The sequence below is a fragment of the Tursiops truncatus genome, unplaced genomic scaffold (genome assembly GCF_011762595.2).
Source record: "Tursiops truncatus isolate mTurTru1 unplaced genomic scaffold, mTurTru1.mat.Y mat_scaffold_99_arrow_ctg1, whole genome shotgun sequence".
NCBI classification, from domain to species: Eukaryota; Metazoa; Chordata; class Mammalia; order Artiodactyla; family Delphinidae; genus Tursiops; species Tursiops truncatus.
In genome coordinates this window covers 1-10824 of record NW_022983473.1, presented here as the reverse complement: position 1 = coordinate 10824, position 10824 = coordinate 1, and the positions used below count along the sequence as shown (strand labels likewise).

General features: G+C 41.9%; 1 long non-coding RNA gene and 1 pseudogene across 2 annotated transcripts; both read left to right on the top strand.

Moving 5' to 3' along the window:
• The first annotated feature begins 291 nt into the window (after positions 1 to 291).
• LOC117310993 (UDP-N-acetylglucosamine--peptide N-acetylglucosaminyltransferase 110 kDa subunit pseudogene) lies at positions 292 to 3948 on the top strand (annotated as a pseudogene).
• Positions 3949 to 4967: 1019 nt separating this feature from the next.
• LOC117310994 (uncharacterized) lies at positions 4968 to 10592 on the top strand. 2 transcript variants are annotated; one of them, XR_012329650.1, is made up of 3 exons: positions 4968 to 5341; positions 9536 to 9566; positions 10492 to 10592. It is a non-coding gene; the product is annotated as an uncharacterized lncRNA (long non-coding RNA). The 2 variants fall into 2 exon arrangements; XR_004524972.2 differs by having other exon boundaries at positions 5221 to 5341; positions 9536 to 9859.
• Positions 10593 to 10824: the final 232 nt, after the last annotated feature.

The window sequence follows — 10824 nt, the reverse complement described above, 5'->3', positions numbered from 1 at the left end:
GACTACTGACTTTTGATTTCTTCTAAGGCAAGTGTATAGGTAATTTTTATTCCCTGATTAGGAGAAAAATGGTGGAAGAGGGCAGGGTTAAGAATGAAGATTTCAAGAGCGTGACAGTTAGACGACCAACCAGAGTTCCTAAGATTCGGTGCCTGTAACTGTTGCCGCCGCTTAAGCCTGCCAAAGCAGTGGTACGGCTGCTGCCCTCATATTTGCTACCTCTAGAAACATTCTTGCCAGTAGTGGCGGCAGCGGGACTCAATTACCCCCTTTTATCACTCTCTGCAGAAGCTCCAGATGGCGTCTTCTGTGGGCAACGTGGCCGACAGCACAGAACCAACGAAACGTATGCTTTCCTTCCAAGGGTTAGCTGAGTTGGCACATCGAGAATATCAGGCAGGAAATTTTGAGGCAGCTGAGAAACACTGCATGCAGCTGTGGAGACAAGAGCCAGACAATACTGGAGTACTTTTATTACTTTCATCTCTACACTTCCAGTGTCGAAGGCTGGACAGATCTGCCCACTTTAGTACTCTGGCAATTAAACAGAACCCTCTTCTGGCAGAAGCCTATTCGAATTTGGGGAATGTGTACAAGGAAAGAGGGCAGTTGCAGGAAGCAATTGAGCATTACCGGCATGCATTGCATCTCAAACCAGATTTCATCGATGGTTATATTAACCTGGCAGCCGCTTTGGTAGCAGCAGGCGACATGGAAGGGGCAGTACAAGCTTACGTCTCTGCTCTTCAGTGCAATCCTGATTTGTACTGTGTTCGCAGTGACCTGGGGAACCTGCTCAAAGCCCTGGGTCGCTTGGAAGGAGCCAAGGCATGTTATTTGAAAGCAATGGAGACGCAACCGAACTTTGCAGTAGCTTGGAGTAATCTTGGCTGTGTTTTCAATGCACAAGGGGAGATTTGGCTTGCAATTCATCACTTTGAAAAGGCTGTCACCCTTGACCCCAGTTTTCTGGATGCTTATATCAATTTAGGAAATGTCTTGCAAGAGGCACGGATTTTTGACAGAGCTGTGGCAGCTTACCTTTGTGCCCTAAGCTTGAGCCCAAATCATGCAGTGGTACATGCCAACCTGGCTTGTGTATACTATGAGCAAGGCCTGATAGATCTGGCAATAGACACCTACAGGCGAGCTATTGAATTGCAACCACATTTCCCTGATGCTTACTGCAACCTAGCCAACGCTCTGGAAGAGAAGGGCAGTGTTGCCGAAGCAGAAGATTGTTATAATACAGCTCTGCGGCTGTGTCCCACCCATGCAGACTCTCTGAATAACCTAGCCAATATCAAAGGAGACCAGGGGAACATTGAAGAGGCAGTTCGCTTGTATTGTAAAGCATTAGAAGTCTTCCCAGAGTTTGCTGTTGCCCATTCAAATTTAGCAAGTGTATTGCAGCAGCAGGGAAAACTGCAGGAAGCTCTGATGCATTATAAGGAGGCTGTTCGAATCAGTCCTACCTTTGCTGATGCCTACTGTAACATGGGAAACACTCTAAAGGAGATGCAGGATGTTCAGGGAGCCTTGCAGTGTTATACTCGTGCCATTCAGATTAACCCTGCACTTGCGGATGCCCACAGCAATCTGGCTTCCATTCACAAGTATTCAGGGAATATTCCAGAAGCAATTGCTTCTTATCGCACTGCTCTGAAGCTTGAACCTGATTTTCCTGACGCTTATTGTGATTTGGCTCATTGCCTGCAGATTGTCTGTGATTGGACAGACTATGATGAGCGAATGAAGAAGTTGGTCAGCATTGTGGCTGACCAGCTGGAGAAGAATAGGTTGCCTTCTGTGCAGCCTCATCATAGTATGCTCTATCCTCTTTCTCATGGCTTCAGGAAGGCTATTGCTGAGAGCCACGGGAACCTCTGCTTGGATGAGATCAGTGTCCTTCATAAACCACCGTACGAACATCCAAAAGACTTGAAGCTCAGTGATGGTCGACTGCGTGTAGGATACGTGAGTTCTGACTTTGGGAATCATCCTACTTCTCATCTTATGCAGTCTATTCCAGGCATGCACAATCCTGATAAATTTGAGGTATTCTGTTATGCCCTGAGCCCAGATGATGGCACAAACTTCCGAGCGAAGGTGATGGCAGAAGCCCATCATTTCATTGATCTTTCTCAGATTCCATGCAATGGGAAAGCAGCTGATCGCATCCATCAAGATGGTATACACATCCTTGTAAATATGAATGGTTATACCAGGGGTGCTCGAAATGAACTCTTTGCTCTCAGGCCAGCTCCTATTCAGGCAATGTGGCTGGGCTACCCTGGGACCAGTGGCGTGCTTTTCATGGATTATATCATCACAGATCAGGAAACTTCACCTGCTGAAGTTGCTGAGCAGTATTCTGAGAAACTGGCTTATATGCCCCATACTTTCTTTATTGGTGATCATGCTAATATGTTCCCTCACCTGAAGAAGAAAGCAGTCATCGATTTTCAGTCCAATGGGCACATTTATGACAATCGGATTGTGCTGAATGGCATCGACCTCAAAGCATTTCTTGATAGTCTCCCAGATGTGCAGATTGTCAAGATGAAATGTCCTGATGGAGGAGACAATGCAGACAGCAGTAATACGGCTCTTAATATGCCTGTCATTCCTATGAATACTATTGCAGAGGCAGTTATTGAAATGATTAACAGAGGACAAATTCAGATAACAATTAATGGATTCAGTCTTAGCAATGGACTGGCAACTACCCAGATCAACATTAAGGCTGCCACTGGAGAGGAGGTTCCCCGTACCATTATTGTAACCACACGTTCTCAGTACGGGTTACCGGAAGATGCCATTGTGTACTGTAACTTTAATCAGTTGTATAAAATTGACCCATCTACTTTGCAGATGTGGGCAAATATTCTGAAGCGTGTTCCCAATAGCGTACTGTGGCTGTTGCGTTTTCCAGCAGTAGGAGAACCTAATATTCAACACTATGCACAAAACATGGGCCTTCCCCAGAACTGTATCATTTTTTCACCTGTTGCTCCTAAAGAGGAACATGTTCGGAGAGGCCAGCTGGCTGATGTCTGCTTGGACACTCCACTCTGTAATGGACACACCACAGGGATGGATGTCCTTTGGTCAGGGACACCCATGGTGACTATGCCAGGAGAGACTCTTGCTTCCCGAGTTGCAGCTTCCCAGCTCACTTGTTTAGGCTGTCTTGAGCTTATTGCTCAAAATAGACAAGAATATGAAGACATAGCTGTGAAACTGGGAACTGATCTAGAATACCTGAAGAAAATTCGTGGCAAAGTCTGGAAGCAGAGAACATCTAGCCCTCTGTTCAACACCAAACAATACACAGTGGACCTAGAGCGGCTCTATCTACAGATGTGGGAGCATTACGCAGCTGGCAACAAACCTGATCACATGATTAAGCCTGTTGAAGTCACTGAGTGGGCCTAAATAATGACTGTGTGCACAGGAGAATTACCCTGTACCTGAGCCTCAACCTTCTGGGGGAAAGGGAACTACTTTTTCCTTATCTGTACAATACCATGCTGCAGATGGGTGACAGACAATGATAAGAAATAGCACAGCCAGACTTGCTTCCTGCATGATCATGATCATGATAGGGAGAGACACAAGAGATGGGAAACTGCTGTTCCACAAGGAGTCTCCATAGAATTTTGCAGCAGCCAGGTGTCTGGAAGGTCTGGAAGGTAAGTCTGGAAGGTCTGATCTCCCTTGGTCTTCCATGGGATGGATGGTTAGTGTGGAAGGGAGATAGAGATTGCCCAGCCGTTCTGTGATTATCATGGATTGATTGAGTCTTCTGGATTAATATTTTTCTTTATATTTGGGGTATTGGAGCTTTTAAAAATGTTTGGTTTCAGGTATTTTTATTCATGTGAAGTGTATATGATTCTCTTGAGATAAGGTTTTAAGCTAAAATATTCCTTGTTTTAGTTTCTGAACTCTACAGATAAATGGGGACTTTGCTGTAGTCTTTTTATAGGTTTTATAAACCACTTGAGCCTATATCAGTCATTTTAGTTTCTGACATAATGTTTGGAACTATCAGTGCCTTGTTGGTTTATAGATGATGGCTTAAATTCTTTTCCTGGTCCGTTTCCTTCTTCCCCTCCCCCCACTTTAAAAATTCTCCTGTAACTTGGCTAACAAAAAACCAAGTCTGATTCAAAACCTCCCAGAGCGTTTCTCTTAAACGCATCATCTGGTGCCAAATGAAGATCCTTAGGAGTGATTATTAATTCTGAAGGGCACAGTTGTGGTACTGTCACTGATGATAACGACAATGGATTTTTGGCCCAGAGTTTTGACCTATTTCACCAGTGTTTTACCGTTGACTGCCCCTCTGTGCTGCTTCCAAAAGTGATAGTGTGTGTTAAGATTTTTACTTTCATTTCTAAAGTTTGTTTTTTTTTTTAGTGAGTCCTGTTCTTCCTTTTTCTTTCAGCAGAACTGAAATCCCAGGTAAGTATAAGTATTCAAATATTTGATCAGTAAGTCACAGTTATCTCCAGTACATTAAATAACTTTCATCAAAAAACATGTTATAGGTAAAAAGCTCTGAAGGACCAGCTATGTATATGATAATTATGTTTCATCCTTCTAGGGTATTATATATAATAACTTGTCTTCTGGACGTGGTCTTGAAGTCTTTATGGATCCAGCCTCAGTAGTAGTGAACTGCACTGCTACTTGGTTTGGAGTACAAATTAGACTTTAGCCCTCCTGGAGGTTGAGTTTTTGGTATTGAAAACCATAGGAGTGAAATTATTGTATTTCAACAAAGGATCGAGGGCTTGAGGCTTAAACAAGGCAACATATGTGTGGGAAGCAGTCAGCCTTGAGAGCAGGTAAGGACATGCCAGGCATGAGGCCGCTGCTCGAAGGGACTGTCCCTACTTGTTCCCCTCCTTATTCCATTCCATGGGAGATAAATCACCAGGGCCCAGAGATCAGAAAGAATGTAAAATGAGACAAGCAAAGCTGTCTCCCCCCCTGCACATGCAGGTTATTTTTGATGCTTCTGGGTTTATGGGTTTCCTCCCAGGGAAGTTAACCTTGAGCCGAGACAGTCTGTAGGTAATGTAAACCACCATCTGGCAGCCTTCCGATTTCTAGTCTATATAATCTGCAACTGTAGCATAATAAAATTTGCCTTGCAACCATCAGTTGTCTTGGTCCTTCTGACCCCATCCGTCGTTGCTACTTTCAGTTCCTTACCCCTTCCCTTGTGACCCTGGGCGGTGAGATCCTCTTTCTCCGGCTGGTCCGCGGCAAGTGGCACTCGAACAGGGACCTGAAGCGTGAAGGCAATTAAAAGAAAAAGAAAGTGCAGGTAAGAGAACCCTTATGCAAAATATGTGTGGCCACCAGTAAAAGTGAAACTAATAGAGGCATAAGGCAATAGTCAGAAGTAAAATAAGATGGGGCCAAAGGGCTCAAAGGAGTGTGAATTATTTGCTCAGGTTTTACTTTCGATGCTTAAAGCTCGGGGTAATAAAGTTTCTACCTCACAGTTGACTGAATTTTTACAGCATATCCATGGTGTATCTCCCTGGTTTCCTGATGGCGGCTCTGTTGACATAGAAATCTGGCAGAAAGTTGGAGAAGATTTAAAAAATTATTAAGAGTCTCGAGGGCCTACTCATACTCCTGTTGTTACATATAGTTTGTGGAATCTGATAAAAATATGTTTAGCTGCTTCTCATGATAGTGTTGATTTGAATGTAAAGTCAGAAAAACATAAGCCTCTGACAGAAGGAGAGACTGTATTATCAGCTACTGTGTCGCCACTTCCTAAACCGAAAGAGCTAATTAATTTCAATAGTTTAGATGAAGAGGAACATTTTGACTTAACAGATGAGGCTTGTAAACATAAAAGAGAGAACTATCCTGAGGATGATTTTCTAATGGCTGTGATAGATAAGTCAGTGAAAAAGCTGCAGGTTAATAAGGACTGTCTTGCTCAAAAATCTACATCTGTAAAAATGCTGAGTCCCTTGCAGCGCGCTGTACAAGGAGCCATAAAACGAGGAGAAGATCCTATTTTCTGTTGTCCCGTCATAGAAAGACCTGGTCCTAATAATCCTCAACAAGCTACTAGGGAGCATCAGGCTCTCCCTTTGAAAGTTTTGAAAGATTGAAAATCTGCCTGTGCTCAATATGGGCCCACTGCTCCTTTTACTGCTGCTATGGTTGACAGGAGAAGCTCTTCCCCCCGCTGATTGGAAGTCTATTGCACGAGCTTGTTTAAATGGTGGAGATTATTTAATATGGAAGTTTGATTTTTATGAACGGGCTGCTGAACAAGCAGAAAAGAATGCTGCCCATAATATTCCAGTTGATTATCATATGCTGATTGGGGAAGGACAGTATCTTTCTTTGCAAGATCAATTAACTTATCCCTTTGTTGCTTATCCTCAAATAAATCATTTGGCATTACAAGCCTGGAGGAAATGACCTTCTACACACAAAACTGAGGATCTTTCAACAATTAGACAGGGACCTGATGAACCATATGCTGATTTTGTAGATAGGTTGTCACAGGCAGTGGGGAGACTCATTGTGGACGGACTCACTGGTACAATTGTAGTTAAGCAACTTGCTTTTGAGAATGCTAATAATGCGTCTCAGGCTGCGATTCGACCTTGGAGAAAACGGGGAACATTGGAGGATTATATTCGCCTTTGTGCAGACATTGGGCCTACTTATATACAGGGTGCTGCTGTGGCTGCAGCATTAACTAAAGTGGGGTTTAAAAACAACCAAAAGAAAACGAAGACTTGTTTTAAATGCGGAAAGGCAGGTCATTTTGCTAGCGAATGTAGATCTTTTAATTCTAACCCTAGTCCTTCCTTCCCTACTCAGAAACCTCCAGATGGTCAGAAAATCCCTGGTTTATGCCCTAAATGCAATAGGGGAAAACATTGGGCACAAGATTGTTGCTCGGTGGCCCACAAGGATGGGCCACCACTGTCGGGAAACTCCTCCAGGGGCCTTCCCCGGCCCCAACAAATAATAAGGGCAATGTCTGTGTATCCTCCTCAAATTATCAATCAGACATTAACCAAAAACAGAAACATACAATATCCTCGCTCTCCAGAGCAACACCAGGAAGCGCAGGACTGGAGCTCAGTACCTCCGCCCGATATGTATTAACTCCTGAAATGGGTCCTCAGGCCCTCTCTACGGGCATCTGTGGACCTTTACCCAAGGGTTTGATGGGACTATTATTGGGAAGAAGTAGTGTCACCATGAAAGGTTTAACTATTATGCCAGGAGTCACAGATTCTGACTATGAAGGAGAAATAAAAGTCATGGCACAAACTATTAAAAATACAACAATTATTTCTCCTGGTGATAAAATTGCACAATTGCTACTTTTGCCCTTTACTTCATGGACAAATTTTACAACATCAAAAGAGAGAAACAAAGGCTTTTGGATCGTCTAATGCTGCCTACTGGATTCAGAAGATAGGGAAAGAACGTCCAGAAATGAAATGAACCATTAATGGAAAGGTTTTTTCAGGTTTGTTAGACACTGGAGCTGATGTCTCTGTTATGACGCAGATACACTGGCCTAAACGTTGGCCCATTAGTCCTACTATTACAGAACTTCACGGAATAGGACAAAGTTCTTCTCCTATGCAAAGTAGTCAGTTATTATTATGGCAAGATAGTGAGGGCCATTCAGGATACTTCCAGCCTTATGTTTTGCCTGGGCTGCCTTTAAACCTCTGGGGCCGAGATATATTAAAAGAAATGGGAGTATTACTTTATAGTCCAAATTCTCAAGTCTCTAATATGATGTTGGATCAAGGATTTCTTCCCACAAAAGGGCTGGGAACAAATCAACAAGGAACTGTCCATCCTATTGATGTGAAAATAAAAAATGATAGACAAGGTTTGGGTTTTTCTTAGGAGCCTTGGATTCTCCTCCACTCACTGCTGATCCAATTACTTGGCTGACTGATGACCCTGTATGGGTGGACCAATGGCCCCTCACAAAGGAGAAATTAGAAGCTGCAGAACAATCAGTACTGGAACAATTAGGGCATTTAGAAATTTCCAGTAGTCCTTGGAATACTCCTATTTTTATTATCAAGAAAAAATCTGGAAAATATAGGTTATTACAGGATCTAAGAGCTGTTAATAAAACTATGCTAATAATGGGAGCTCTTCAACCAGGCCTACCCTCTCCAACAGCCATACCACATAATTATCATCTTTTAGTTATAGAGTTAAAAGATTGTTTTTTCACTATTCCTTTGTTTCCTGAAGATAGAAAACATTTTGCTTTTAGCTTGCCTGCCTTAAATTTTAAGGAAGCCATGAGGAGATTTCAATGGAAAGTATTGCCTCAGGGCATGGCAAATAGTCCTACATTATGCCAAAAATATGTGGCTCAGGCCTTGACTCCTGTGAGAAAAAGGTTTCCATCGTTATATCTCATACATTATATGGATGATATGCTTTTAGCCACTGATAATATTTCTTTATTAGAGACTGCTTTTCCATTTTTACAACAGTCCTTACAATCATTTGGCTTGGTCACTGCCTCAAAAAAATTCAAAGACAATCTCCATTTTTATATTTGGGAAAATATATTGATAACACTACTATTAGGCCTCAAAAACTGCAAATTCGAGTTGATAATTTAAAAACATTAAATGCTTTACAAAAATTACTTGGAGATATTAATTGGCTAAGGCCTTCCTTAAAACTTACTACTGCTCAATTACAGCCTTTGTTTGATATTCTTAAAGGTGACTCAGATCCTTCTTCTTCACGCTCTATGACTCCAGAAGGATTTCAAGCTTTACAAATAGTCAATAGATCTATCAGTTCTACACAATTAACTAGAATTCATACTCACCTTCCAATTTTATTAATAATTTGTCCAACTCCTCATGTGCCTACTGCCATCTTATGGCAAACTGTTGGAATTATTGAATAGATTCATATGAAAACTACACCCTCTAAAGTTATTAACCCTTATTATGAACTTATTAATAATTTAGTAATGCAAGGTAGAACTAGATGCTTACAACCTATAAGTATAGAACCTTCTCAAATTATTATCCCTTATTCAGTTAGTCAACAAAATTGGCTTTTTCAACATAGTAATGAATGGGGTCTTGCTCTTGCAGGATTTTCAGGTACCTTGGAATGCCATTACCCTGCTGATAAATTGATCCAGTTCAGCAAACTTAACTCATATCTTTCCTTCTATAATTAGGCAACAGCCTGTTCCTCATGTACCTTTGGTTTTTACGGATGGTTCTTCTTCAGGAGTGGCTACTGTAATCATTGACGACGGAACAAACCTCATTAAAGAAACTTCCTTGACTTCAGCTCAACGTGTTGAACTGTATGCTGTCATTATGTCTTTTAAACATTTGCCTTCTATGTCTTTAATTTGTTTTCTGATAGTAAATATCTTATTAGCTTATGATTTCTTCTGGAGACTGCGACCATAGGACATACTAATAACCCTGAATTATCATCCTCTTTTCGTTTGCTTCAACAGCTTATTCGTTCCCATGATGGTCCTGTTGCAGGTCTGTATATCCGTGCTCATTCTAACTTGCCTGGTCCATTGACTAAACTTAATGCGACTGCAGATGTTTTAACTCGATCTAAACGTGATCTTTATCCTGTACATTTTCCTCCCAAGAATAGAGTTGAAGTTACTCCTCCTCCTCAATCTCTTTTCCCTAAAGCAGGACATGTCCCAATTTACCATACTCCTCCTTTCCGTTCGTCATGCTGTCAAGAATGGCTAATGTACTGCATTCATTATCTTCATACTGTTGATACTCATGGTCCATGTCCTGGACACCCTCATATTATGGTAAGTTATGATCAAACTGCTTCACAAGCAGCACAGCCATTGCACGCTTTACACCGTCAGTCGGCGGCTACATTACACACACAATTTTCCCTTACTCGTGAAGCCGCCCGACAAATTGTTACGCAATGCCCACAATGCTTACCTCACCTTCCTGTTCCACATTATGTTGTTAATCCTCGTGGATTATTACCTAGACATTTATGGCAAATGGATGTTACTCATATCCCGTCTTTTGGGAAATTACAGTTTGTTCGTGTCACTATCGATACTTACTCTGGTTTCCTCTGTGCTACAGCACAGACTGGAGAAGCTACTAAACATGTTATCACTCATTTATTACACTGTTTTGCTTTCATGAACCTTCCCAAAATTATTAAAACAGATAATGGGACCGCTTACTCTAGTGCTGCTTTTGCAACATTTTGTAATTCATTACAGAATTACCCATATTACAGGCATTCCATATAACCCTCAAGGACAAGGTATTATAGAACGTGCAAATAGATCTTTAAAGCTAACTATTGAAAAAATAAAAAGGGGGGAATTGTATAGAACAACGCCATATAACCTTATAAATCATGCTCTGTTTATTTTAAATGTTCTCACTGTTGACAAATTTGGCTGCTCTGCAGGGGGAAGGTTGGTGGCTGAGCCAAGATTGGCCTCTCAATCTCCGGAGGTCCTCTGGAAAGATCCGTTAACCAGCACTTGGCGTGGTCCTGATCCTGTGTTGATTTGGTTTAGTACCCATCCTGTCTGTCTTAGCCCATTGAATCTGGAAACTGGATGTGTAAAGGCTATTAGTTATGAGCATACAGATGTTTATGAGGGAACGGATCAATCAATTAGTTTGTCAGGCTCTCCAGGCATCCTTCATTTTACAGGAACCAACATTACTCTTATATGCCCGGCTACCAGCCGATGAGAGGATCTTAAGGATACCATCATTTGGTATAAAATGGGCA